Raw genomic sequence first — 27,915 nt, 5'->3', positions numbered from 1 at the left:
AAAAACATTAAAATAAATAATCAAATACACGAAAACAAAAATAAAAGTTCAACCTTGTAACCTAGAAATATGTACACATACAGCTACACCGTTAGTTCCCTAGCAACGCGCTAAAATTTGATCACGCCAAACTAAGCCTTATAAAAGGACTAAGTGATCGTTGCAAATAAAATTCAGTTTACAAGTCCGGAGTCGAATCCCACAGAGAACTAAGACTTAGCTACAGTTGTTGCCTATTACTAAGAAGACAAGCTCGAAAAATTCCTAAGTTATAAATATTAAGATTCTTGTATCTAATTAACTAACAAATTAAATTAGTATATTAACAACTAAAGATACTACAGGTTGGAGAAAAGATTTAGGAGGTCTATAGTTATGAGTTCTCCTATTGTCGGAATCATTTCTGCTACGTTTTTTTATAAATTTGCCTAAGTATTCTCTACCGATCATGAACGCTCGGACTGTCGTAACTCTCTCCCGAGTAATTACCATAATTTACTAGACATATTCTCCCGAATCACGCTAGCTGGCATTAAGTACGACTCACTCGGATTGCACCCAAGGTTTCGTTATTCCTAATCCCACCTTTAAACCCTCCATATTGATTCCTCATATATGTTAGGAGTGATGTTTTTCAACAACTACCTAAATATGCACTCTCTCCCGTGTAATACATACTAAATAGGCACAGTCGATTGTGAGCTCTTCAACCAACCACAATATAAACGTAATTGAACAAATAGAGAAAAAACTATAACAAATCTATATTAACGTAACAGGAAAATCATCCTCCAATAGGTTCCATCAAAACCCTAGATAACAAGTTAGCTATTCATGATAGTATGCATAACTACAATACTATAATTCATAACCAATAATGAAAATAAGAAGAAGGAAGTGAAAAACTTGTAGAGGAATTCTCCGCCTTGCTCTTAGTGTGTTCTTGCATCCTTGGGTCGAATCTCCGGTCTCCACAATGGCTCCGTATTTTTCCTAGGTCTAAAGTATGTCCAAACTCGATCTCCCCTCTCGGTCTGTCTAAAGTGGCATTTTTAGGTCTATTCATATGTGTAGGAAAAGACCTAAACGTGTAAGCCAAGTCCTAGTCAAACCAGGAGCCGAATAAGGTCTTCAAAACTCGGAATGGACCTGGCCTTAGGCTAGCCTCGCCAGGCTAAAGCCTGGTTGAGCTGGCTTTTGCCTGGCCTCTCCTTTTCACTGTTCTCGTGCACATTTTCAATGTTTAAGTATCTCTTTTGCTCTACTTTCATCTCCAATTCACCTACACATAAAATAGGCTCCATTACGCGCAAATAAAGTGTAATTTGTCATTAATGCATGTAAAATGCAAGGCACATAATGTACGAAACTATGAAATTATAGCCACACATCACTTACCTCTATCCCGAGAGGATAAAGAGACTGTTTCCGATAGACCCTCGACTCAAAAAGACGAAAAGGGAGACAAGATAGAATCATATGAAAGCCCTCCGGTAACAACATAAGTCATTGATCAATCTGCTTATTTTTCTAATTATTTTACCAATTTATACCTCGATCCAATAGTATTCATATCCTACAGAAAAACAATCTGTTCATTCAGCACAATACTCACACATGCATCGTATTAATTAATAAGCGGTGTTTTTATTGTAAATAATTATAAAATCAATGATACAAATATGCTACGTTAAGTTGCGGACGGACTTAAATGCTTAAAGTTGTTTAAACGTTAAAAACTGGATACATTTTAAATAGGGGTGCTCAAAGTGGATTAGCCCGTTTGACCAAGCTGCAAAAATTAGTTTATTTTGAGAAGTGTTTTTTTTTCAAAAATGCTTTTTTCAAAAGTACTTTTGGTGAGAAACAGTTTGTGTTTGACTAATTAGTTTGAAAAGCACTTTTGAACAGCAATTAGTGTTTGACCAAGCTTTAAAAAATTGCTTCTAAAAAAATACTTTTGGAGAGAAGCTAATTTTTTCTGCTTTTCCAAAACTCTTTCTACTTCTCCTCAAAAACACTTTTTTACTTTCAAAAGCTTGGCCAAATATGCTTTTGGCAAAAAAGAAGCTCGGTCAGGTTAATGCCATTTTTGCCGCTTTATAGCTGGTATAGGCCCAACCCTAGTAAGTAGCCCATGCTAGCACAACATCCATGTTAGGGCGAAAGTGACATCGTTCACATTTGGCGGGAATTGATCTTTTACACATTTTGCTGCAATTGCCTCTTTTTAGTCTGCTCATTCACTGACAGCCTTCCAAACACCCCAAGGAAAATTGGTCGCGAATCAGGTCAAATTTCTTCACTTTTCTTTGTTTTCGAATTTCGAAAGTCACAAAAAACTGATGAATTTCATTGGAAAAAATAAAAATTGAAGATTTCTAGAGTTGGATTTGCGAACCATTGTAAACCCTCAACTTTAAATTAAATTGAAGAAGTAGCTTGTAAGCATCTCTTTGGTCGAAAATGTACCTAAGGCCTGTGTTATTTTGTGCTTATTTTTCTTCGAAGAAGTAATTTTGCATACAACTTGACTGACTATATGCATGCCCATTGTGCGTAGAGCATTTCTCGTTTTTTTTACGGAAGTATTTACTATGAAATGCTTGGTTTTATACTACTTTACCCCTCACCTGAGCCTTTCTTTGCCTCAAATAATAGCTGCTTACTTCATGATCTTTCTATTTACTCTTTATTTTATGCTATTTTAATTTTTTTGAGTTTCTTGACAGTGAAATTCTGCATACTACTTTATTAGTGGTTTCACTCAGACTTATATAGTTGGTCTAGCTTTTTATTCCATAATGTTTTAACATCTAATTTATTTATTTTATAAAGATGTGGATGGTTTCTTTCTCTGTGCTATGAAGAACTTTATGACTTGAATGTTCTCATTTCCTTCATTAACAAGATAACTTGTAAAAACTCGGTAGTTTTGCTTGGGGATTATTTAATATGTAATTGGAAAATTAAACTTCAAAAATTACAGTACTTTCCATTTTTGTCTAGCATAAGAATTATAAAATTTGTCGCCTAATATCTACTCTCAGGCTCCTGTTTTCCACATTCTCTTAGAGTAGTTTGGCTCAAATTTGAAGATGTTGTGGGTTGACAAGTACCTCCCCAAAACCCAAGACAAAGTTATTGTCCACGAGGATGTTGCTCAAAATCTTCAAAAGCTGGTAAAACTTCTTTTATTTATAGTATACACCTTTGTGAATTCTCGAATTATTCACTGTTTGTGACCCTTTTCTTTATGCTTACTATTAGGTGTCAGGGGGAGATTGTCCTCATCTTCTCTTTTATGGCCCTTCCGGGTCAGGGAAGAAAACTCTGATTATAGCACTTCTGAGGCAGATTTTTGGTCCAAGTGCCGATAAGGTAACTCCGTCTCTTTTCAATTGATTTCTTTTTATGTGTTTTCTTCGCTAAAATTTGAAATTTGCTGCTTAATTTATCTCTAAAGTATTATGGTTTCCATTGGTTGAAAAACTAATGCAGGTTAAGGTTGAGAACAAGATTTGGAAAGTTGATGTAAGCTTTTCCTTGAATTTCTTTTTGCAAGGTGCAAGTATGTTAACATGAATTCTTTGTATAGCTGTATTATTCTTAGTTCTGTACATATATCTAAATATTTAGATCAATAGGTTCTTATTTTTTTCGGGCAAGGAGCTGTCCAAGGTCAACAATATAAGGAAAAACATTAAGAAGAAATCTTGGTACTTGAAGTGTCTAGAGAATATTTCAATGCCTTTTTATTTAAAAGTAAGACATGGAAAAAATAACTGAAGAATCCAACAATTGACAAAGTTACTTAATAATTACTACTCAATCTGGTGCCTTAACGAATAGTCAGGAAGTTTGTCTCATGCATTACAAACACTACCGTAATCAGAGCATAACCATAATACAAACTAAAGTAGAAAAATGAAATCCATCGTCCTCCCAATCCAACTTGGGAAATATCTTGCAAACTTCCAACCCTAGTTGAAATCTGGTCTTCGGGGTGTTTGCTGTTGAGGGAAGTAAAGTTGGAAGATCTATTCCATCCAATAATTGTTCTTCATATTGCATAAACATGGAATATTTAGATGACACAATGAATAGACCATTGAGTTAGCATTCTGTTCTTTATGTTTTTTAGTGGCTGCTTCTTTTTCAATCCTGCTTAGAAATGCTTTTCTTGAGCCAGAGGTCTATCGAAAACAACATCTTTACCTCCACATGGTCCCAATTCACAAACCTGGCTCTGATACCAGTTGTTACAATGCCAATTTTAGCACAATTGACACTGCACGGCAGTAGCCAAACTCTCAGCCACTCAACCTTTCTTTTTCGAACACAGTTTGACACTTAGGATTATTTCAAACTTGTAAAATGTAGCAACACAGTTGTACGAGTAAAACCCAACCTTTATTCAATTCTCGCAGAAATGTACAAAGGAATTCCGTTGGAAGGTTCACATATGCTACTTGCCTTAGCCAACGAAATACAACATATAAAAGGGGGCTGCCAATAGCAGATTAGAAAGAGACAGTTACACTGGGGGCAGTTATAAAATGTGCCTTGCACATGACCAGCCTAAAAACGAGAATAACTACTTAGTTATATTTTGAATTCAAACTTTCCCACGAAATTGAATCTCTCTTCCGCATTTTGGCCAACTACAACATGTGCATTGCACATGGCTAAACTTCCACGGCACATGCACATCACACTTCTTCAGTCACATGACTTGCACACTTGTTCTACAGCTTTTGCCCACACTTTGCCTTCCTGCCTTGCCTTGGCTTTGGACCATGCCTCGCCCATAAGCACATGACAATGTCTTGTCACAACCTTTGTCGTCCCACTGATCCGTACGCATGCCTTAGCCAAGTGCCATGTGCCTTCGTTTGCCATAGCCTTCGTCCATAATCAAGGTTGCCCTGCCAACACCCAAGACACCTTGCTTAGCTAACTTGCCTAAGTCCATGCACTAACTTAGACACAGTTCCAGCTCCGCACATTTGCTTGCCAACACCCGCACAAACCTATGCCAAGGGGCAATGTACAAGCCCTTGACATAGATTCTGCCCAACATCCGTCATGTCTCTATATTAGGGGCTAACAAAACCACCCCCACTAGTTAAACTCGACGCCCTCGTCGAGGCTGATTTCAAGTAGTCCTCAATTTGTTGTTCATATTGCCACAATGAAGCACCATTTTCCCAAGTCGCATCTGCCTTGGGCTTTCCCTTCCATTGAATCAAAAATTCTGTCCGCCTATTCTTCTTATGCATCCCAAGAACCTGGTGGTCAAGAATCTTCTCAATTTCTTCCTCAAGCTGAGTGCGCACCTTAGGAGCTCTCTTTATTTTGTGCCTATCCGGATCTTCAGGATCTTCAACATAAGGCCTTAGATAACTCACATGGAAAGTCAGATGAATCTTTGTTCTTTCAAATAGCTTCAGTCAGTAAGCAACTTCATCAACCTTTTGAGCAACTTCAAAGGGACCATCATACCTTGAAACCAAAGCTCTATGTCTAACCCGGCTATCAATCTTTTCCAAATCTGCGGAGTAAGTTTTAACAGCATTTTGTCACCTACTTTGAACTCTAATGGACGCATGTTCTGATCAACATACTTCTTCATACGTTTCTGTGCCACTTTCAAGCTATCTGTTGCTTTTTCCATCATAGCTTGTCTATCCCAACCATAGCGGTATGCAGTTGGACATTTACCCCCAATTTTCTGTTGTGCAATCTTCGTTGATAGTTTAGGCTGCTTCCCCAAAACAATCTCGAATGGACTCTTCTCTGTTGCTGAAGACTTGTGCAAATTATAAGAGAATTGTGCACAGTCTAATAAATCTGTCCAGTTTCGTTGACTAGCAGTCACAAAATGCCTCGACTGTTCTTCTAGCAAATGATTGATTCTTTCGGTTTGGCCATCAGTTTGGGGATGATTTGCCGTCGAAAACTTCAAGTTTGTACCCATAAGATATAACAAATAAGTCCAGAACCGGCCTGTAAACTGTGCATTCCTGTCACTAATCACATCTTATAGCATTCCGAAATACATAACCACGTTCTTGAAGAATAACTCAGCAGCAACCTTTGAGGGACATTCAGTTGGTGCAGCAATAAAAACAGCATACTTTGAAAACCTGTCAACCATAACCATGATTGAAGACAACTCATTAACCTTATGGAATCCGCTGAAAAAATCCACAGAAATAGATTGCCATGTTTCTTCTGGAATAGGCAGAGGTTGCAGCAAACCCGCCTCTTTCTTCCGCTCAGTTTTGTCAAGCTGACACACAAGGTAACTCTTCATGTAAGCTTCCACAGCATGCTCCATCTTGGGCCAAAAGTAGTATCGCGACAACAGAACTATCATCCTTTTAATTCCTGGATGACCAGCCCATAGAGTATCATGTGTCTCTTTCAACAGCTTCTTCAGTCACATGACTTGCACACTTGTTTTACAGCTTTTGCCCAAGCTTTGCCTTCCTGCCTTGCCTTGTCTTTGGACCATGCCTCACCCATAAGCTCATGATAATGTCTTGTCACAACCTTTGCGATAGGCAAGTCCCAACTTGGCTCAACCTTCACCCAATTTCTTTCACTTTCGAGATTTAGCACTTAAAATAATTTCAAGGGAACATAAAATAAGTAAATGCACAAGCAGAATTACGGGAACCCTTTCCCAACCTTTTATAATAAATAAATTACAAAGGAAAAATCTCGAGTCTGGCAAGGTGCTGCCATCTTTGGCAGACACCAACTCACAAAATTGCCGACTCTTGCACAAACTGCCCTATAAAAGCCCCTGCCTAAGGCATTTCATGCTACTCACTCTTTTGGCAAGGAAATGACACATAATTTGCCATGCTCAAGCCTGGACATAGACAACCCTATGCCTACATCTTTACTATTTTCTCTCCCTAGGTATTTAGCTCGTTTTTAGGGTTGCTAACACACATATTTATAGTGTAGTTAGCCCATTTCAGTTTTCCTATTTCAGTTGACACCCCCAATTGATAGGCCATGACCACCCATGATAAAAAAACGTGCATGCCATGCTCTAACATGCCTAAAAACGTGCATACACTTAGCCCCGTTATCAGCAACTCTTTGGACAAGGCAGTTGTAACCGCCCAACTGCACAGCATGTGCACAATGCCCCTACTTGATCAAATCTGCCCTTTGCCAATGCCAAGCTGATATTAGAATCAAGTCACCATGACATGATGACATTTCCCTTGCTAAGTCGTTCACCCACAAATTCCTCCAGTGCCAATCCGCTCACCTAAGCCAAGGCAACACCAAGTTGCCAATGCCACTGCCTTGGTACTAAGCTGCCTTGTCTTAGCGCCTAGGTCTTTCCCGCTTTGCCTTGTCAAGCTTCCGCTTAGCCCGCCTTGTTCCTTCAAGACCTTGGCCTTGCTCGCACATAGCCCACTCGTGCTTTAGTGTAGTCCGTCACACCTTAGCCTTCCAATAGTAGTGTAGTCCGTCACACTTGCCCTTGCAACAGTTTGTTGCCATTGACAACGCCCGCATTGTCTTGCATGTTGATTTCCCCCGCACATAGGTCAATGGCAAGGAAATCATGCCAAATCCTTGCCACTACCGCGCCATTTGCCGATCACCATTGATAAGGGTCTAACACTTGGCATGACGGACTATGCGGGGTTAACAAACGCACCTTGAACGGAGGCAAAGCGCATTTCACTTGGACGTGCAAGTTGGAATAACAATGGCAAGGCAAAACCATGTCAAAGCAGGGGCCAAGACATGGCAAGACAAGGCAAGGCAATACGGGACAAGCAATGACAATTGATGCGGGCATATTTGATTAAGTTGAGGGCAGCTTGACATAAGTGGGTAGTTGTGGCAATGAGCGTGTGCTGCTAAGTCAGTGGGTGGCAAGTTATGGCCATGACATTGGTGCGGAGTAGTGTCAAAAGGCAAGGCTAGGCGCACTGCTAGCCTTGGGCAAAATATGCACATGCAATGCACATGCAGCAATTACAAAACGTGTGCAAGGCACATGGGAGGCAGTTGGCGGTTACAACCACATTCAAAACATGGCTGATCATGGGCTAAAAGTGTGGGCACGTTTTTGTATTTGTCTTATCATGTTTGCCCATCAGTTTGGGCTTGTTAACTGATTGTTTAAATCCTGCCAAGTGTAATTGGGTAGCAACACTATAAATATGTGCATAAGTTGTCCCAAAGAGGCAGAAAAATGGAGTTTGTGGCAAGTGTTAGCCAATTTTATCTAAGTGTATTCCTAAGGGTAGGAAATCATTTTCGGGACAGGGAGTGGTTATGAAAAGGTAACCGCCAACTGCTTTGGCATGTGCACTGCATGTGCACTTTGACTTGGTTAGCTGATTCACGCCCAAGGCTGGCATTGCACCCAGCCTTGGCTCATTTTGGCATTGCTCCGCACCAATACCTTGCCCGCAATCTTCCGCCCGTGATTTTGCCTCACACGCCCGACGTTACTGCCGCCCGCACATGCCTTGGCCGAGTTTCTGCCTTGCCTATGTCAACCCTTATTTTACCCGGGCCATTGCTTGTATTTTCCTCCACATAGCCTTGTCTTAGCTATTGAAAGCCTTTGCCATCATCTCGCACTGCCACATTTTAGCTTAGCCCATACTTTTTGCTGCCACAACCCGAAGTGCCCGTGCCACTGACTTTGGCGCGCATGCCATGCAGCCCCAACATTGCCCACACTGCCTTGTCAAGCCTTTTCCAAGCATGTCTTACCTGCGCCAAGACCTCGGCTAGACAACATTATTATCTATAGTCGGACCTTGGATGAACATATGTCACACCTGATTAAGGTGTTGTCTCATTTGAGGGAGTACCAACTTTATGTGAAGATGGAAAAGTGTGAGTTTGCTAGACAGGAGATCAAATTTCTTGGTCACTTGGTGAGCCAAAATCAGGTGCGGATGGACTCAAAAAAGGTGCAGGTCATTATGGAATGGCAGGCGCCTAATTCTGTGAAAGAGTTAAGATCTTTCCTCGGGATAGCTAACTATTATCATAAATTCATTGCTGGCTATTCAAAAAAAGCTGCTCCTTTGACTGATTTGTTGAAGAAGAATGTTAGGTGGGCGTGGTCTGAAAAATGCAGTGGTGCGTTTGATATGCAGAAAGAAGCTATTGCCTCAGAACCTATCTTGCGGCTTCCTGATTTTGAACTGCCCTTCGAAGTTTGTACTAATGCTTCCGACAAGGCTGTTGGAGGTGTGTTGGTTCAAGAAGGCCACCCAGTGGCATTTGAAAGCAGAAAATTGAATAAAGCGAAGCAAAGGTATTCGGCCCATGAGAAAGAAATGGTTGTTGTTATCCTTTGCTTGCAGATTTGGCGTGTCTATTTGTTGGGAACAAAATTTGTCGTGAGGACGGATAATGTGGCTAATACATTTTTCAAGACAAAAAAAAAGCTAAGTTCGAAGCAGGCTCGTTGGCAAGAATTCTTGGCAGAATATGATTTTATTTGGGAGCACAAGCTTAGAAAACACAACCAGGTTGTTGATGCACTAAGTCGGAAAGAGGTATTTGTTGTTGTTTATTCTATTACTCGACTTGAATCTGATTTTCATGATAAGATCAAGTCGTGTGCGGCTAATGATCCATTGTACATCAAGATAATGAATCATGTGAGGGAAGGGACAGTAAGGCGGTAATGGACCGAGGACGATCTCCTCTATTTTAAAGGGGGGAGAATCGTGGTACCACTTGGTGATGGGTTGCGTCATGAACTGTTGAAAGAGACGCATGATACTTTATGGGCTGGTCATCCAGGAATTGAAAGGATGATGGCGTTGTTGTCCCGATACTACTTTTGGCCCAAGATGGAGCATGATGTGGAAACGCACATGAAGAGTTGCCTTGTGTGTCAGCTTGACAAAACTGAGTGGAAGAAAGAGGTGGGTTTGCTGCAACCTCTGCCGATTCCAGAAGAAACATGAAAATCTGTTTCTATGGATTTTATCAGCGGGTTCCCTAAAGTTAATGGGTTGTCTTCGATTATGGTTGTGGTTGACAGGTTGTCAAAGTATGTTGTTTTTATTGCTTCCTAACTGAATGTCCCTCAAAGGTTGCTGCTGAGTTATTCTTCAAGAACATGTTTAAGTATTTTGGAATGCTAAAGGATGTGATTAGTGACAGGGATACACAGTTTACAGGCCAGTTCTGGACTATTTGTTCAATCTGATGGGTACAAACTTGAAGTTTTCGATGGCAAATCATCCCCAAGCTGATGGCCAAACCAAAAGAATCAATCATTTGCTGGAATAATACTTTAGGCATTTCGTGACTGTTAGTCAACGAAACTGGATAGATTTATTAGACTGTGCACAATTCTCTTATAATTTGAACTAGTCTTCAGCAACGGAGAAGAGTCCATTCGAGATTGTTTCGGGGAAGCAGCCTAAACTACCAATGAAGATTGTACAACAGAAAACTAGGGGTAAATGTCTAGCTTCCTACCGCTATGGTTGGGATAGACAAGCTATGATGGAAGAAGTAACAGATAGCTTGAAAATGACACAAAAACGTATAAAGAAATATGCTAATCGGAACAGGCGTCCATTGGAGTTCAAAGTAGGTGACAAAGTGATGTAAAAACTTACTCCGCAGATTTGGAAGAAGATTGACAGCCAGGTTAAATATAAAGCTTTTGTTTCAAGGTATGATGGTCCCTTTGAAGTCGTTCAAAAGGTTGGTGAAGTTGCTTACCGACTGAAGCTGCCTGAAAGAATGAAGATTCATCCGACTTTCCATGTGAGTTATCTAAGGCCTTATGTTGAAGATCCTGAAGATCCGTACATGCACAAAACAAAGAGAGCTCCTCCTGAGGTGCGCACTCAGCTTGAGGAAGAAATTGAGAAGATTTTTGACACCGGCTTCTTGGGATGCATAAGAAAAGCAGACGGACAAAATTTCTGATTCAGTAAAAAGGAAAGCCCGAGACAGATATGACTTGGGAAAAGGGTGATTCATTGTGGCAATATGAACAACAAATAGAGGACTACTTGAAATCAACCTCGACGAGAACGTCAAGTTCAACTAGTGGGGGTGGTTTGTTAGCCCCTAATATTGAGACATGACGGATGTCGGGCAGAATCTATGTTAAGGGTTTGTACGTTGCCCCTTGGCATAGGCTTGTGCAGGTGTTGGCAAGCAATGTGCGAAGCTGAAGATGTGTCTAAGTTAGTGCATGGACTTAGACAAGTTATCTAGACAAGGTGCCTTGGGTGATGACAAGGCCGTCTTGATAGTGGGCAACGACTATGGCAGATGAAGGCACATGACACTTGACTAAGGCATGCGTGCGAATCAGTAGGACGGCTAAGTTTGTGACAAGACATGGTCATGAGCTTATGAGCAAGGCATGGTCCAAAGACAAGGCAAGGCAAGAAGGCTAAGTGTGGGCAAAAGCTGTAGAACAAGTGTGCAAGTCATATGACTGAAGAAGTGTGTTGTGCATGTGCTATGAAAGTTTGTCCATGTGCAATGCACATATTGTAGTTTGCCAAAATACTGAAGAGGGATTCAATTTCATGGGAAAGTTTGAATTCAAAATATAACTAAGTAGTTATTGTTGTTTTTAGGCTGGTCATGTGCAAGGCACATTGTATAACTGCCCCAGTGTAACTGCCCCTTTGTAATCTGCCATAGGCAACCCCTTTTATATGTTGTAATTTCGTTGGTTCAAGGGCAAGTAGCATATGTGAGCCTTCCAAACGAGTTTCTTTGTAAATTCTGCGAGAATTGAATAAAGGTTGGGTCTTACACGTAGTACTGTGTGTTGCTACGTTTTGCTAAGTCTGAAATAATCTAAGTCCTAAATTGTGTGCGAAAAAAGTAAGGTTGAGTGGCTGAGAGTTTGGCTACTGCAGTGCAGTGTCAATTGTGCTAAAATTGGCCCTATAACAACGCTACTCTCCCAGACCCCACTTGTGGAGTACACTGGGTATGTTATTGTTTTTTAGTGGCCATACAGATACTTTAGTCTAGCTATACTCATAAAAAAAAAAGATACTTTAGTCTAGCTAAAAGAGGCAAGAGGAAAATGGGATTTAAGAATGACCTTAATCTTTTTTTGTAAGATAAGTAAAGATTATTAAGGCAAGTACCAAGATGGTACTGCAAAATACAAAACTACATTAGTACAGAGGTCACTATATAGCAATTAAGCACACTCATCTTAGTGAATCCAAAAAGTATAAAACATCTCCTTACACCAATGCAACAGATTTTCTAAACAATTATAATTTACAAGTGCTATCTTTTTCTTGTCTTTATCGGAACACCTCCTATTCCTTTCTAACCATATACTCCATAAGATGTATAGAGGAGTTGTTCTCCAAATTTTCTTTCTGTTTCCTCCAATCTTCTGTGCTTTCCAGCTTGACAAACTCTGCACATCTCTAGGCATCACCCAGTGCACTCCAAATAATCATAACACAACAGAGTTTGCCAGGCAAAAACACAGTGAATCAGTATGTGATTTCTTGATACTACTTCCTTCTCACATAGATAGCACCTTCTACACATTATAAATCCTCTCCTCTGGAGCAGATCTTGAGTTACACAGGCATTTCTAGTAGCAACCCAACCAAAACATGCCACTTTTGATGGTGCTATAGTCTTCCATATCATCTTCCAAGGCCATGCCTCCTTCCAATTATTCAAATATTCTTGAAACATATTATAGCAGCTACTTTCTGTAAAAATTCCTTCATTGTTCGTCAGCCACACCAGTGAGTCATTCTTTGAACTCTCCAGTTTGAAGGCTTCTAAAAAAGCTAACAGCTGACTGATTTCATCTATTTCCCTTAATCATTCCTGCTATGTTGTGAGCACCAGCCCTGTTCTCGTCTATCTCTTTCTCTTCTTGCATTTCTAGAGTTTAATATTTTCTGCCCTCGTGTTTGACTTGTAGTTGTCATTCCTACATTGTTCAGAAAGTGGAGGGCGTTGAACAGAAAATAAGTTGTCTTTAATGAGCAACAGCTTTAGTTTTTACATTCTGTGTTTTTGCATTTTTTTTGGTGAAGTTGAAGAAGAAGGAATCGGGAATTTTTGAAGCGTTTTGAGAGCCTTGTCTGAAGAGTGAAAAGTTCTATTTTGATCCTCTTATACTTTTGGTGCACAGCGGCCGACCTACTTATAGATAGTTGGTTAGAGTTTTGGGAGATTTAATGTACAGTGCAGCTGAACTTCTTTTGTGAAGTTATCATGATCTTGATGTACTTTTAATAAATTCTTTTGATTTGTAAAAGAAAAGAAAGGGGGTCAGTAGCTTGGATAGAAAATCCCATTCCTTTGCTGTAGTTTTTGTTGGCAAGAATTCATGATTGATATTGTGTCAGCTTGAATGATGCACATGTAATTGTAGAGATTCCTTTTTAATGTGTTTTTGCTTTAAATATAAAATACATGACTCATTAGACATTGATGCTAGAGAGAAAGGATGTATTCACACAATTTGTATGGATGAAAAAAGTCAAGTATAATTGGTTTTATATTTTTTTTAACAAAACTTAGGGTGCAATCAGTAGAGATCTACTTTTGGTAATAGTGACAACAACCAGTGACTTCCATGGTTAGGGATCAATTGCAACTGATATCCTTCTTTTTTTCTATATTCTTTAATTCTTTTAGAAGTTTTAGTTTTACTTTACCCATGTGTGTGTATTTTTTCTCTTTGTTTTAGTAACATAGTATGTGGATTTCAAGTTTGAAGAATATAAAGGTTAGGCAACATGTGAATGCACAGGTTCCATAAATTTTAACTTCAGGAGAAGTATTGCTAGTTAAATCAAAATAAACAGAAGTGTCAAAATCATGATAATCCTTTTGATTCCTCATAATGCTTTTTCCATTTAAAGAGGCAGAAAATTTAGGCAACCACAAAATAAAATGAAATGTGTTATCAGTTACGAAAGCTACTTTGATCCAGTTGATATCTGGAACTGATTAATTCAAGTATTTATTTATAGAAATTCTTGTAAAAAAAGGTACTTATTCATAAACTTACTTTGATACATTCTTTACATATTAATAACATTTAATTATTTGTTGCATTTGAGAAAACATATTGGACTGTGATGACCTTAAATGGAGTGACATGGATAGTCAGGAACTGTAAATACATATAGCCGACCCAACTTGCTTGGGATTGAGGGTGGTGTTGTTTGAGAAAACAGATCCCTCTTTTTGTGCAAGTATGCCTCTAACCTATTTGTCAACACTAAGAAATTTGATATTCAAGAGCAGATGGAAATGGATCTTTGAGGTAAGAGACATTTGGCTAGAGAGGAAAACATTAGTTAGAAAAGGAAATAACGAGGAGCATTACTTCTTGCATTGGCTGGGATTCATCCATACCCGTTTTCTGGGAATTGAAAACAAGCATGGTGATTCGCCGATGTTAATTTGATTTATGCTTTTCTTCTCAGGCTGGTACGAGGACAATTGATGTGGAGCTCACAACATTATCAAGCACCCACCATATGGAATTGAGTCCAAGTAATGCTGGATTTCAGGATAGATACGTTGTTCAAGAGATAATCAAAGAAATTGCCAAGAATAGACCAATTGACACTAAAGGAAAGAAGGGGTTTAAAGGTGATTCAACAACTTTATCTTTTGATTCTAATCCAGGGAGAAATTGTAGAAGTTCTGAGTTCTCACCTTTTGTGTTTTATTTTCATCTGTGTTCTCGTGGTTTTATTTTGCAAACTCCTAATACTTTTCATTTGTATTTACATAATATTGGCATGTGATTAGCCTAAATGGAGTAACACGGTCAGCTAGCATTCATATAGCTTACCCAACTTGTTTGGGATTGAGGCGTGTTGTTTTTTGTTCACGTGGTTTTATATGGAGTAGGGTCCTAAGACCTTACCATGTCAAGGATGCAATGAAAAAGGCTGACAGCACTACTGTCTGCTGCATTTTGAGACTAAATAGAGGCCAACCCAGGAAAGGAAAGAGTAATGGGAAAAGGTTTAAGATATGTAATGATTTTCTTATTTGCCCAAGTAAGGAATTAATTGATAGAAGAGTGTCTTGATCACTAGTAAAGCCAATTCTTCTGAAACCCAAGTTTATCATTGTGAAGATAAACTAAATGGATATAATCTCTTTACTGAACTTGGGTTTTTTTAGGCAGCACTCAAAGCCTTCTACTTTGGACCTCTTGAAGGGATGATGATAAAGCTACACCTTGGACTTTGGTTGTACTTGGTGATATAGTGTCTTCAACTTCAGTTTGTTTTAAGTGGACAAGAGAGGGTTGCTCAAGTAGTAAGCACCATTCACCTCCAGCCCAAAGGTTGCGGGTTTGAGTCACCAAGGGAGCAAATTTGGGAGTTCTTGGGGAGGGATTAATTTTTTTTTATTTCCTTAAAAAAAGTTAGTTTGTTTTAAGAGTATGTTGAAAGATGTCATACTCTACCTCAGCCTATGATTTAACCTTTACCTTTGTTTCTTATGTCAAGTGGCACTTAGATGTTGAGGTGTAGTTTTGCTAAATATTTGTCTGTTTGCCTCCGTCTGAGCAGATTGCCTCTTTCTTGAATGTGCTGTTACCATGGATCCCATTTATATTGTCAGACTCGGTGTTTTTTGTCACTTGATGAACTAAATCTCAATTTCTTGATTGGAAGAAAGAACCAAAATAGTTCCTAATAATAGCTATACGTTTATTTTGGTCCTTAATATGCAACTGTGGACAATAGCCATTCAAATTTTTCTAGGTTTCGTCATAACCCTAATTGTTTATTTCGAATTACATAAATTGATAGTTCAAACCACACTCAAACATAGGGCATTTCCCATTTTTATAGGAACTTCTATACCAGAACAATGGTATCTTCAATTATAGCCCCTCTCTGGGATGTAAAATATATTTCCTCTCACCATCCCCATAGTGTATGAGGCAAATGTATGCATTTCGATTAGGATCGTATTCTGTGGTTATGATTCTACCATATATGTCTTTTTCATTCCGTTGAAAATCAATTTTACGATATAGACGCTTATGACCTCCCACTCTATGCCTTGTGGTAATGATTCCTCTGGCGTTACGACCTTTACCACAACAATGTTGTCCATATTTTGTGGATTGGATTTCTCTTATCTGAGCTTGTCCCCCTATCTCCGTCTTCCTCGCCTTGCATGCACGTATCTTCTGTGGGAGCTGTAAAAGTTTTAATAGTTTCAAGTATGACTTTGCTCATGTTTTCGTTTACTATGCTAGTTTCTAATAAATTATGCTTGGTTGTACATAGCCAGCTTCAGAAACATGTTATTTAGTTTAATGCAATAATGAAGGGACCATTTTGGTCACTAGCTGTTTTACTCTCTCCACCTTTTAGGCCAATATTTCGTTTCTCTGCCTCTTTTTAAAAAAAAAATTGTGTACAAATTTCTTCTGAAGAATTATTTCCCCTGAATTCTAGCAATGGACATTTAAAGTTGACTATTATCAAATTATTGAGAGGAGATGCACACAAATAGCATCTGCTGCAATCTGCAGTGCAATCATCTACAAAGTGGCGAACCATTATAATATCTCATTACTATTATGTTAAATATTATTAAGTACCCTGACAAAATTTCAGTTAACTTACAAAAAACATATATATGTTGATGCTTAATGTGGGCCAAAGTAGTTCTCGTATAGCAAATTTGAACTGTAACTGAAATACATGTCATTTTTTTAATAAGGGAACTACATGTCATCTGTTATAAGTTGCTTGTCAGAAGGGGAAAAAAAATATTCATGTGAGATAGCATGACAAAGCTGAAACAGGGCAAGAAGACTGATAATCCAAGGTGATTTTCTCTAGAAATTAGTTTAGGTAAGAAATAATAGTTGGGGAATTAAAAAAGATACTGAAATGTTTTATCAACTGTGAGATATTATTTTCTCGAGTTTGAGTTGTTTACCAGCACCATTATATAGATAAGCCATATTACTTGTAATTTGTGGATTACTTATATAAGCTACCTAGCTGATAATATTTCATTTTGGTAAATGTTAGTATTAGTGCTAAATGAAGTTGACAAGCTCTCAAGAGAAGCACAACATTCACTTCGAAGAACAATGGAGAAGTACAGTGCGTCGTGCCGCCTAATTCTATGCTCCAACAGTTCTTCAAAGGTTACAGAAGCAGTCCGCTCATGATGCCTTAATGTGAGAATAAATGCGCCAATGGAGGAAGAGGTCAGTGAAATTCAGTTGTCCCACAATTGATATGACTACTATGTCTTCTTCTCTTTTCCCTTTTTTTTCCTGCATTCTTACTACAAAGTGAGGAGCGGAAGTGTGTTCTTTATAACAATTGCCTGCATCTTCTAGGCTCAGGCTTGCTTTAGACTAGTGTGTTTGTCTGGTCTTTCCTCCAGGACCCATATAATGGTGGAGAGTTTTTCAGTAATGACATACATTGACTCACAAAAATGGGTTCCAAGTGAAGTGGCCTGCTGCACTTGTTTAGACGAGGTGGACTATAAATGCTCATATTCAATTGTGTTGGTTAATTTTGTGACACAGAAAGTGCTCTTTTTGAGGAAAGGCTGTTTGTTCATCGTTGAAATAGTTTGAGCAGTCTTTACTCTTATATACCAATTTGTGCCTTAGATAATAGATGTAAGCTCATTAAGGAGAACATTACCTATAGTAGTAGGATATAAGTGTAGCATACTTTTGAAACTTATCGTCACATGAGTTTATTTAATTTTTTCTACATTTTGAACTCTTTCGTTATATTTGGATAAAGTTTAAGAAAAATTGATCATTTTCTTGATCCTATTTCAGTTTTTGTTTAATCATGGATAGGCATGATTCAGTGATATTCCACTCACATGTTGTAGTGTCCAGGAAAAGACGTGTCTAAGATTAATATTTGACTTTAGAAATCACCTCAACTGAAGGGCTATACAACATGTGGTTTTGAGGACCTTGTAACTCTAGTTGACCTAATGCGTAATTTACGTTGGTGTGTGTCCGTCAGGAAGTTCTCTGAGTCTTGTAAATCATTTAAACTTTCTAAATCGGAGTATATATACAGCCTGGTTAGTCATGTAGCAAATGTTGTTGACATGTTCTTTGATTATTTGGTGCATTCCTGAAATTCTCTTACAATATCTCTTGTTTGGCAGATTGTTAATGTTTTGGATTTTATTGCCAAAAAGGAAGGACTTCAACTTCCACAAGGATTTGCTACTCGCATTGCGGAAAAGTCAAATAGGAATCTGAGGAGGGCAGTCTTGACGTTTGAGACTTGTCGTGTTCAACAGTTGAGCTCGTAACACCTTGGCTGGACTGATTTGTCTTAGCTTCTTGCTAGCTTGAGCTGCTAAATCCAAGCTTTTCACATATTATTTGAACTATTTGCACCAGAGTTTCCTTATGCATGTGTTGACCCCTTGTACTATTTGCCTAAGGTATCCCTTCACAAACAACCAAGTTATACCTCCAATGGACTGGGAGCAATATCTTTCAGAAATTGCATCAGACATAATGAAAGAGCAGAGCCCTAAAAGGTACAGCTGCAGTCCATCTAAATAGGGCATTTAATGTTCAGCAAGTGATTTCAGAAGCTTATGCTTTATGATGACAAAGATGCCTTGTTTTCTTTTTCAGCTCTGAAGTATTATGTCAATGTGCTCTGGATAACTGTGTTTTAATTGTCTAACTTTGGAACTAGAGGTTGACACTAGAGATACAAGGCAACTGAAGGTTTAACTTTGAGAAAAGGGAAACTGTATAGTGGAGGAGTCTAGGCTTTTGAGTGCAAAGAGAAGAGTATGTTATTGCTGAGAAACTAGACCTTAGGCTTAACTCAAACTCAAAAGGTAGCTCATGGGGTGAACGATTGCTTAAGACCATATAAGGAGACAACAATCAATTCTCTCAACGAACATGGGACACTTAAAACCCCCGGTACACTAGGGCTGAACGTCTAGAGCATGGACAACATAACTTGTCTCCTTTTTGTACTAATGACAGCACCTCAAAACTGTAATACATTTGCCTCTTTATCTAAACTGCAATGCATTTGTTTCAGGTTGTTTGAGGTTAGGGGAAAGTTATATGAGCTACTAACAAATTGTATTCCACCTGAAATTATTTTGAAGGTAAGGTCTTTCCCAAGGTGCTTCACCTTCCTCTCTTATAAGGTGTTAGAAATCCTTTGTTTTTTTTATTGATTCTGCCTTTGACTGCAGAGGCTGCTTTTCGAACTATTGAAGAAATTGGATTCAGAGTTGAAGCATGAGGTGTCCCACTGGGCTGCTTATTACGTAAGTTGTTGAGCTACATAATGTAGCACGTTGGATATTTAAGGGAATCAAAGGAACTTATAGATGTCTTGACTACCCCAACCATTGCCTTACGGGTTTGGATTGGATGACCAAATTCATTCGTGTAGTACTAGAATCAACCTTTAGTAAGTTATTCTCAAACTTGTAAGTTGGATTCAGGTCCACGTGTGAACTTAGAGGGGGTTTGGATTGGCTTTTAAAAAATAGTTTATAAGTTAAAAGCCAAAAGTCATAAATTAGTAACACCCAAGTTTTTGCTTTTGACTTATTTTTGTACTTTTCAGGCCTAAAAGTAAGTGCTTTTAAGCACTTTTTATCATTGCCAAACACCACAAAAACTAAAGATGTGCTTAAAATTCAATAAGCACTTAAAATAAGCCAATCCAAACACCCTCTTAGAATTGGTTAAACATGCTGGAAGGTAAGGGTGTTTGTGGTTTGATTTGAGTTGGTTTTTATCTAAAAGAAGACCAACATCACTACTATGATATGCAGAAGAAAATTACTTAATATCCAGGTAAGCGCAAATATTGAAGCAATACGTAACTAGAAAGGATTAATTGTTTCTTTAAGCGATAGTAGCTACAGAGTCAGCTGTGTTTCCTTCTGTTGTTGTGTGTGTGTGGGATTGCTCTTCTGCTTTATAGATTCTTCTGGAATTTTTCCTGTGCGTGGATGAATTATGCAGATTAATAAAAAGAAAATTAAAATATTCCATAATTTAGAAAATTTCTCACTGTCTTTCAGGAGCATAGGATGCGCCTGGGACAGAAGGCTATATTTCATCTTGAAGGTATTGTATAACCTTTCAATCAAAAGTACTTTGAGCATAATGTGAAAATGGCTTGGACTGGCTGTGTTGAGGTGGAAACTTGTTACCTATAGAAAAAACAGAAAATCTAAAGCACTTTCCATTCAGAGCAGTGTAAACTTGTCACCTCTAGATAAGGAAAACTTTCCTTCACTTTCTGTTTTGCTTGCCAAATAGGAAAAAGGGACATTATGAGAGGCTTTTGCTTCCATCCTATTCTCTTCTATTGAACCATCCCAATATGCCAGCATTTCTCTCTAGTTTTCATCTTGAATTGAACTATATTGGAAGTTTAAAATTGCTGAATCTTTTTCAAGTATTATGATGTAGATAGTCTATTAGAATTCCTCAGTCTATTAAATCTCTCTAGTTTTCATCTCGAATCAAACTATATAGGATAAATGAGGTCCTCATATACATGAATGCCAGGTGTTTTAGGTGTATCTCATAGGTCACAGCTGAATGTTACGCACTAGAAATCAATTTTAAGAAAAAAGGTTGATATGATGTGGAAAAATTAATTAATTAGATATGGCTAGATATAGCTGCCTGGGGCTTTCTATTTGTAAGAAAGCAGCATGATGTTTGAGTTAAGCACGTCACAGTTTCGAACCTTGCCATAGTCAAAGCCTGGGTATTAAGTGGAGTGGGGTAGAGGGGGTGCCCATTATCCACAGAGTATCAAACTGTGTGCCACAGACCCTGAGGGATTTAGCAGTTACAAAAAATATATTAGATGAATAAATAAATAATAGGGCTAGATATAGCTTAACGTCGGACCTCTGAAATAGAATATACATTGACCTGAGAAAAGGATACATGAAGGACTCGTAGAAATGAAATAAACCCGAGTTAAATTGAGAGAATAAGCACTTCTATGAGATGCACACTTACTTTCAGGTTTCTTTATGAGATGCAAGCTTCCTGATAAGCTAATGTCAGGGACATCTAATCACTACTCAGAATGTAACATAAATTACCTGAGCTGCCTTTAATTTTCACTGTACATGGATTTCCCGTGTACCAACCTGTTCTTTTGTTGTAGAAAAGACGTCAAAAAGTTTAGTACTTGATTGGCTCACCCATTATATTGTTAGAAGTAACATTTCAGCATTCTGACGTTCCGGCCGATTACCACCTTGCTGCCCGAGTGCTTTATCTCTTCTCCTCAAATATTATATTCTCAAGATTTTTGTTTATTGTTTGCTCAGAAATGCCTTATTAATACAACAAGACATGGATACCTGGGATTTGTCAATAACAGACAATACTAGAAGCTATGGTAGTAGGAAGGAATTTTTTGGCTGTCTGCTTGTTGGATTGACTCGACAACATTGTCCATATAGTTGAATACATAATTCCATCAACTGTGTGTCTAATATACTTAAATCCCTGTCCAGCATCATAGCGAGCATATCGACAAAGGGTTAGGATATAGACATAATTCATTATTATTGGGCAAAGATCACTTTAGCCCGCGATCGAAACTATTTACATCTGATAGCCGCAAAAGTGTATAAAATAATTTTTTGTATATAACATGCAAAAATGTGTATGTATTTTTAGAAAAATAATTTTAATAACTCAAAAAGAAATATTCAAATTGATGTTTAGATTCATTCTTTTAATATTATGTTAATGGTGGGTATTTATTATACTAATAAATTTGAATGTATTTTTAAATATAATAATGATTTTGTAACTGAAAATTAAAATTATTCTTGAATAGCCTTAATGGCTAACGTTTTCTTTCAAAGCCTTAAATGGCCTTTAATTGTTTAACGTTTTTGGCCTTTACAATGGTAACAATCTGATGTCAATTTTTTTGGACTATATATATGTATATCGTGTTCATTATAAAAAAGTGTGTGAAAGAGTGAAAAAAGAAAATACTTTTCTTCTCAATTTCTTTTTATTATGTTGGGTTGTCTTTGATTAATCTTTGTTGTTTCTGCTCTTAGTTATACTAGAAGAGCTTATTGAACTAGGGGATACGCCTAATTTTATTCATTACGATGTGGGCGAAATATCCTTAAGGACAGTGTCCTTGACACGCCTCAAGCTAAAACTTTATTTTCCATAATCATCCAATTATATATATAGGCTATTATTTTGAGAGCGTCATTTTTCCTTCATTATTTATAAGTGACTATGAGTGCATGATAGTGTGTGAAGAGTGTTGATGGACAACTTGAGTAGAATGATTGAAGCTAAGGAGTAATACTTCAATTGTTATGGGGTGCCTGTTTCGTAGGAAATAAGTTTTTGAACAGTAGGAAATAAGAACATTAGCTTTTTTTGTTTTCCTAATTAGTCTTCCTACTTTTAGTTTGATATTGGTAACTTGGAGCTAATGCTGTATTTTGTCCCGGGCCCGGGCCTTAGTGGGCCTAACGGGCCGGGCCTCGCGGTCCCGGGCTTCGTGGTCCCGGGCTCTGGCGGTCCCGGGCCTGGCGGTCCCGGTCTTCGTGGGCCTAATGGGTGGAACCGGCCCGTGACGGGCCTAAGCCCACATGGTCCTGTGCTTAACGGGCCGGGCTCGTGGGCTTCGCGGGCCTAGCGGGCTTTTTTTTTTTAAGACAATTTCTTGTAGTATCATGGCTATATTAATATGTAGTATATATGTATATCTAATTATTAAAGTGCTTGACGAAAAAGAAAATAACAAAACAATAGTAAAACACTAAATTGTCATGCATAAATATCACTTCTTGAAGTATATTATATTGTATCTTATGTATATATATTCTCTTATATATTTTCTTTTAGTATATGTATTGTATCTTATGTATATATATTCGCATAATAATATATTTTCTTGTAGTATATATATTGTATATTATGTATATATTGTAGCATAATATATTTTCTTGTAGTATATTATATTGTATCTTATGTATATATATTCTCTTATATATTTTCTTGTAGTATATATATTGTATCTTATGTATATATATTCGCATAATATATTTTCTTGTAGTATATATATTGTATCTTATGTATATATTGTAGCATAATATATTTTCTTGTAGTATATTATATTGTATCTTATGTATATATATTCTCTTATATATTTTCTTGTAGTATATATATTGTATCTTATGTATATATTGTAGCTTATAAATATATTTTCTTGTAGTATATATATTGTATATTATGTATATATTGTAGCATAATATATTTGCTTGTAGTATATTATATTGTATCTTATGTATATATATTCTCTTATATATTTGCTTGTAGTATATTATATTGTATCTTATGTATATATATTCTCTTATATATTTTCTTGTAGTATATATATTGTATCTTATGTATATATTGTAGCTTATAAATATATTTTCTTGTAGTATATATATTGTATATTATGTATATATTGTAGCATAATATATTTTCTTGTAGTATATTATATTGTATCTTATGTATATATATTCTCTTATATATTTTCTTGTAGTATATATATTGTATCTTATGTATATATTGTAGCTTATAAATATATTTTCTTGTAGTATATATATTGTATATTATGTATATATTGTAGCATATAAATAATTCTAAGTATAGACAAAGAAATATTGCGAAAAGAAGCTCATGGGTAGAAGCAATAAATTTTATTACCAAAAAATGACATATCTTTCTTAGTCATCCTTCCCCCAATGGAATGAGCACAACAAGGTACTAATACCACCATTAGAAGGAAAAAAACTAAGGAAGATGTGCCAAAATACAAGTTACATATTATTCTATGTATTATCTCTAACAAATCTCATAAATCCTTCAAGGTTCGGAGGAGGTTGCGTTGGTGGTGGTGGAAAAGAAGCTTGTTCATCACCACTTCCGGGCGAAGCCGAATCCTCCGTAAGTTCCGCTATCATTTCTTCATAAGCTTCATCTATCGCCGGTTGTGCTTCTGCAATTCCAAAGTTTCTTCTTTCCGAGCGGATCCAATCTCTAAACAATACTGATTTTTCCAAGCTATCCCTCATAGACGCTCTATGATCACCTATTTGCAGTCTTGCTTGACTGAAAGCGCTCTCTGATGCAACAGTTGAAGCTTGAATTGATAAAATATCCCGAGCCATCCTTGCAAGAACAGGAAAATGTTTTTCCCTTGCCTTCCACCATTCCAAAAGATCAAAAGAGCCGTCTGGATTCTCCTTTTCAAGTCCCTGAGACAAATAAACTTGAAGCTCATTTAGATGTGAAGTTTCATCATAATTTTCACCTTGAGACCCCCTGAACTCCGTCCAAGATTTAAGAGCTTTTAAGCCCGCAACTCTTTTAGAGGATTGTGAGCTAGACGAAGTAGGGGTTGGAATAGTTGGCCTAGCATGCTCTAAGGCAAGTTGATAAGCATTATAAACTGTTTGAGCGTTAATCTTAATTGAAGCTTTTGCATCTGCAAGTGTCGCAATTTCCTCATTTGAAAGATCTAAAGCCTTATAAATATTTGAATACCAAAAATGAGGACCTCCCAATTTCATTGTAGGATTTAGCATTGCAGCAAGACCATAAATAGGAGGGATAGGAAAAAAATATTTTTTAAACTTTTGTTTCATTTCATTTATAGCAAGTTCATAAATATCCCCACCCTCACTAAATTCAACAAACAAATCAGATAGTGCTGCAATATAAACTAAACAGTTTGAAATAGTAGGATAATATTGCCCAGAAAATGCATTTGTTGCAATTTGAAAATGTTCTAAAAAATCTAAAAGAATTTTAACATTAGTCCAATCTTGAGTGGTAAGCATTTCATCATCATCTTCACCACCTACCCGAGAATTAAACGTTGCATTAATTGGGTTTCTATATTCATATGCTACTACTAAACTTTCGTACATACAATTCCATCTAGTCGGGCAAGGTTTAGGAACCTTTCTTTCTCTAAGGCCATATTCATCACATTTTTTAAAATACTCTCTAAGTCTACTTCTACGGTTTGAATAAAAAAGCCAATTAAGAGCCATTCTAACCTTTTCAATTTCTATGTTTAATATTCGCATACCATCACCGACAATTAAATGATAAATATGACAAATACATCTAACATGGAAAATATTAGTAAATGCAGGATTTAGTGTTGTTGTAAGCATGCCTATAGCACTGGTGTTACTAGAAGCATTATCCATTGAAATTGCCATTATTTTATCGCTAAAGCAAAAATATCTACAAATATCTGCAACAGTGTTAGCTATAAATTTACCTGTGTGACGCGAATTAATTATTCTATATGCAATTATGCGTTTTTGCATTATCCATTCTTCATCTATCCAATGACTTGTAACAGTTAGGTAATCACAATCATTACCACTTCTACCAATATCAGTAGTAATAGAAATCCGATTAGGTATATGAGTAAATAAATAACGCAAATATTGTTCATATTCATGTTTGAATTTATAAATATCACTCTTAACTGTTGCGCGAGGCCAACCTTTATAAGTAGGATTAAACACTCTTCTAATATAATGAACCCAATTAGGATTAGAAGCAAAAGTATAAGGTAAGCACATAACAGTAATCATCTTTGCTAATTCTTCACGATCTCTATTTGGATCGTAATATAAAATACCTCCAGTGACAGTGTTAATTCCTGGTTGAACTAGATTTGAACCTGTACTAGGGTTAATCGCAGAATCTACACTTGTCCCCTCTAGATGCGCTTTCATTTGAAAAAATCTAGCCTTATCTCTAGGGTGTGTTTTTATGTGCCTAGTCAAACTACCTGTGCCGCTACGGTCTCCTACATATTTATGCGACATTAATTTCCCACAAGTTTTACACTTAGCCTTATTTTTTTCTCTTACTTGAGTAAAAAAATTCCAAACTAATGATGTTTCTAAGCGTTTAGCAGGTTCTCTATTAAAAGTAGGAGTTTCTACAGGTGGGTCGACCGGTGCATCACTTGGGTTATTAAGAGGACTAGTAGGTGTATCATCTAAATCCGGTGCTTGAGTTTCATCATCATCCTCATTTTCCTCATTATTTTCTAAGATGGTTTCATTAGGATAAAGAGCATTCATAATTTCATCATCTAATCTATCACCTGGTGCAACATTATGATAAAATTCACTATCGGTAAATTGAAAACAAGGGTGATCACTATCAAGAATTACGGAAGGAGGAGGACGTCTAGGTTGGCGACTACTTTCAACTTGCTTATCTTTTCTAGGTCGGGGAGCCGGGGGAAGGGTAGTTGGTTGGCCACTACTTTCACCGGTTTTATCTTTTCCTTTACCAAACATTTTTTTCAAAGTAAATGCCATATTAATTATAATTATGCAAACTAAACCACACAAAAATATATTCTAAAAACGTAAGAGTTGAAACGAGTTTACCGGATTGCCGAACAACTTCTTGAAAATTGAAAATCGTTGAACACTTGAAAACTTCAATTCAACAACTTCACAATTTTTCACGAAATTTCAACAATAAATTAAGTAATTGTAGTAGAGAGATTGAGAGAGATTGAGAGATATTGAGAGATATTGATGAATTGGTGAATAAAAATGAAAGAATGAGGGGGTATTTATAGTTGAGAAATGGGGAAAAGTGTAATTATATAAAGTTTGGGGTTAAAATAAAGTTTGGGGCCAAATGGCCATTTTTTTAACTTAAAAACGGTCATATTTTCAGCCCAAACGGCTAGATTTTAAATATGGCCGTTTGATTTTTTTTTTTTTTTTTTTTTTGAAAAATAGCCGTTGGGCCCGCCAGGCCCGCCTGCCGGTCCCGGGCCAAACGGTCCCGGGCTCGTGGGCTCAACCATGGAGACCAGCCCGTGACGGGCTCAGAGGCCCACCAAGACCGGCCCACCCATGACCGGCCCACCAGGCCCGTTAGGACCGCGGGCCCGGTCCGGTCCGGTTCAGGCCCGGCCCACCGAGCAGCATTATTTGGAGCTGAGAAACTTAGATTTAACGCAAATTGACTACTGATGAGGGAAGGGGCTCAATATGAATTGGAAATATATTTACTTTACACCATTAAACAACCCAATTAAGAGCCATCAAAATCAATTAGATTCTATCATCTTCCCACCCATGGTGACGGGATGATCCCACCCCAGGTGATACTGCAAAATACTATCAATAAACGATGGTAGTGCTTTCATTACAATCGGGAAAATAATCAATGGAAGCAAGAGGATTGCTTAACTCTATTCATCAGCATTTATCTTCAGGTCTATGACTGTATACTCTCTGTTGTTTGGCGGAGACAAACATACCTAATTCGATAAGCGTCATTGATGTTTATAGTTATGCTACATTGCATACATACTGTGGGTAACCACGAATTCTTGGTGCGAGTTAAATAGCTTTTTCAATGTTAGGATTGAGAGTGTTATGTATAGATGTTCTTTCAGTGAACCTTGAGCTGTAGTTTGACATCTGAAATATAGATCAAGACATATTACGAGCTCATTTTGGTACCTTCATCTTTGATTTGTTTTGCAGCATTTGTGGCCAAATTCATGAGCATCTACAAGAGTTTTCTCATTTCAACATTTGGCTAGAATAGGTGTGAAGTACTATGGAACTATTCGGCAGGAGGAAGAACTTTTTTTGTTCCATTGTACCAATCTCCTTTGTGTTTTAATTTTCTTGGAGCGTGTAGTCGTGATTAGGTATTATTGTACCTGAATCATATGCCAATTTGATCAAGTATCTTATTTCTCTTTACCTTGATATTCTATCAGAAGAGGGCTTCACAGCTTCTACCTTTGAAGTTGGAAGTGTAAGGCAAAA

At 37.4% G+C, this 27,915-nt stretch overlaps 1 pseudogene; it reads left to right on the top strand.

Moving 5' to 3' along the window:
- The first annotated feature begins 2,184 nt into the window (after window positions 1–2,184).
- Window positions 2,185–27,915, top strand: LOC104240778 (replication factor C subunit 3-like; annotated as a pseudogene).

The sequence above is a fragment of the Nicotiana sylvestris genome, chromosome 12 (assembly GCF_000393655.2).
Source record: "Nicotiana sylvestris chromosome 12, ASM39365v2, whole genome shotgun sequence".
In the NCBI taxonomy this organism is placed as follows: domain Eukaryota; kingdom Viridiplantae; phylum Streptophyta; class Magnoliopsida; order Solanales; family Solanaceae; genus Nicotiana; species Nicotiana sylvestris.
Note: the sequence above shows the minus strand (reverse complement) of the source record. Positions and strands in the feature narration are given on the sequence as shown.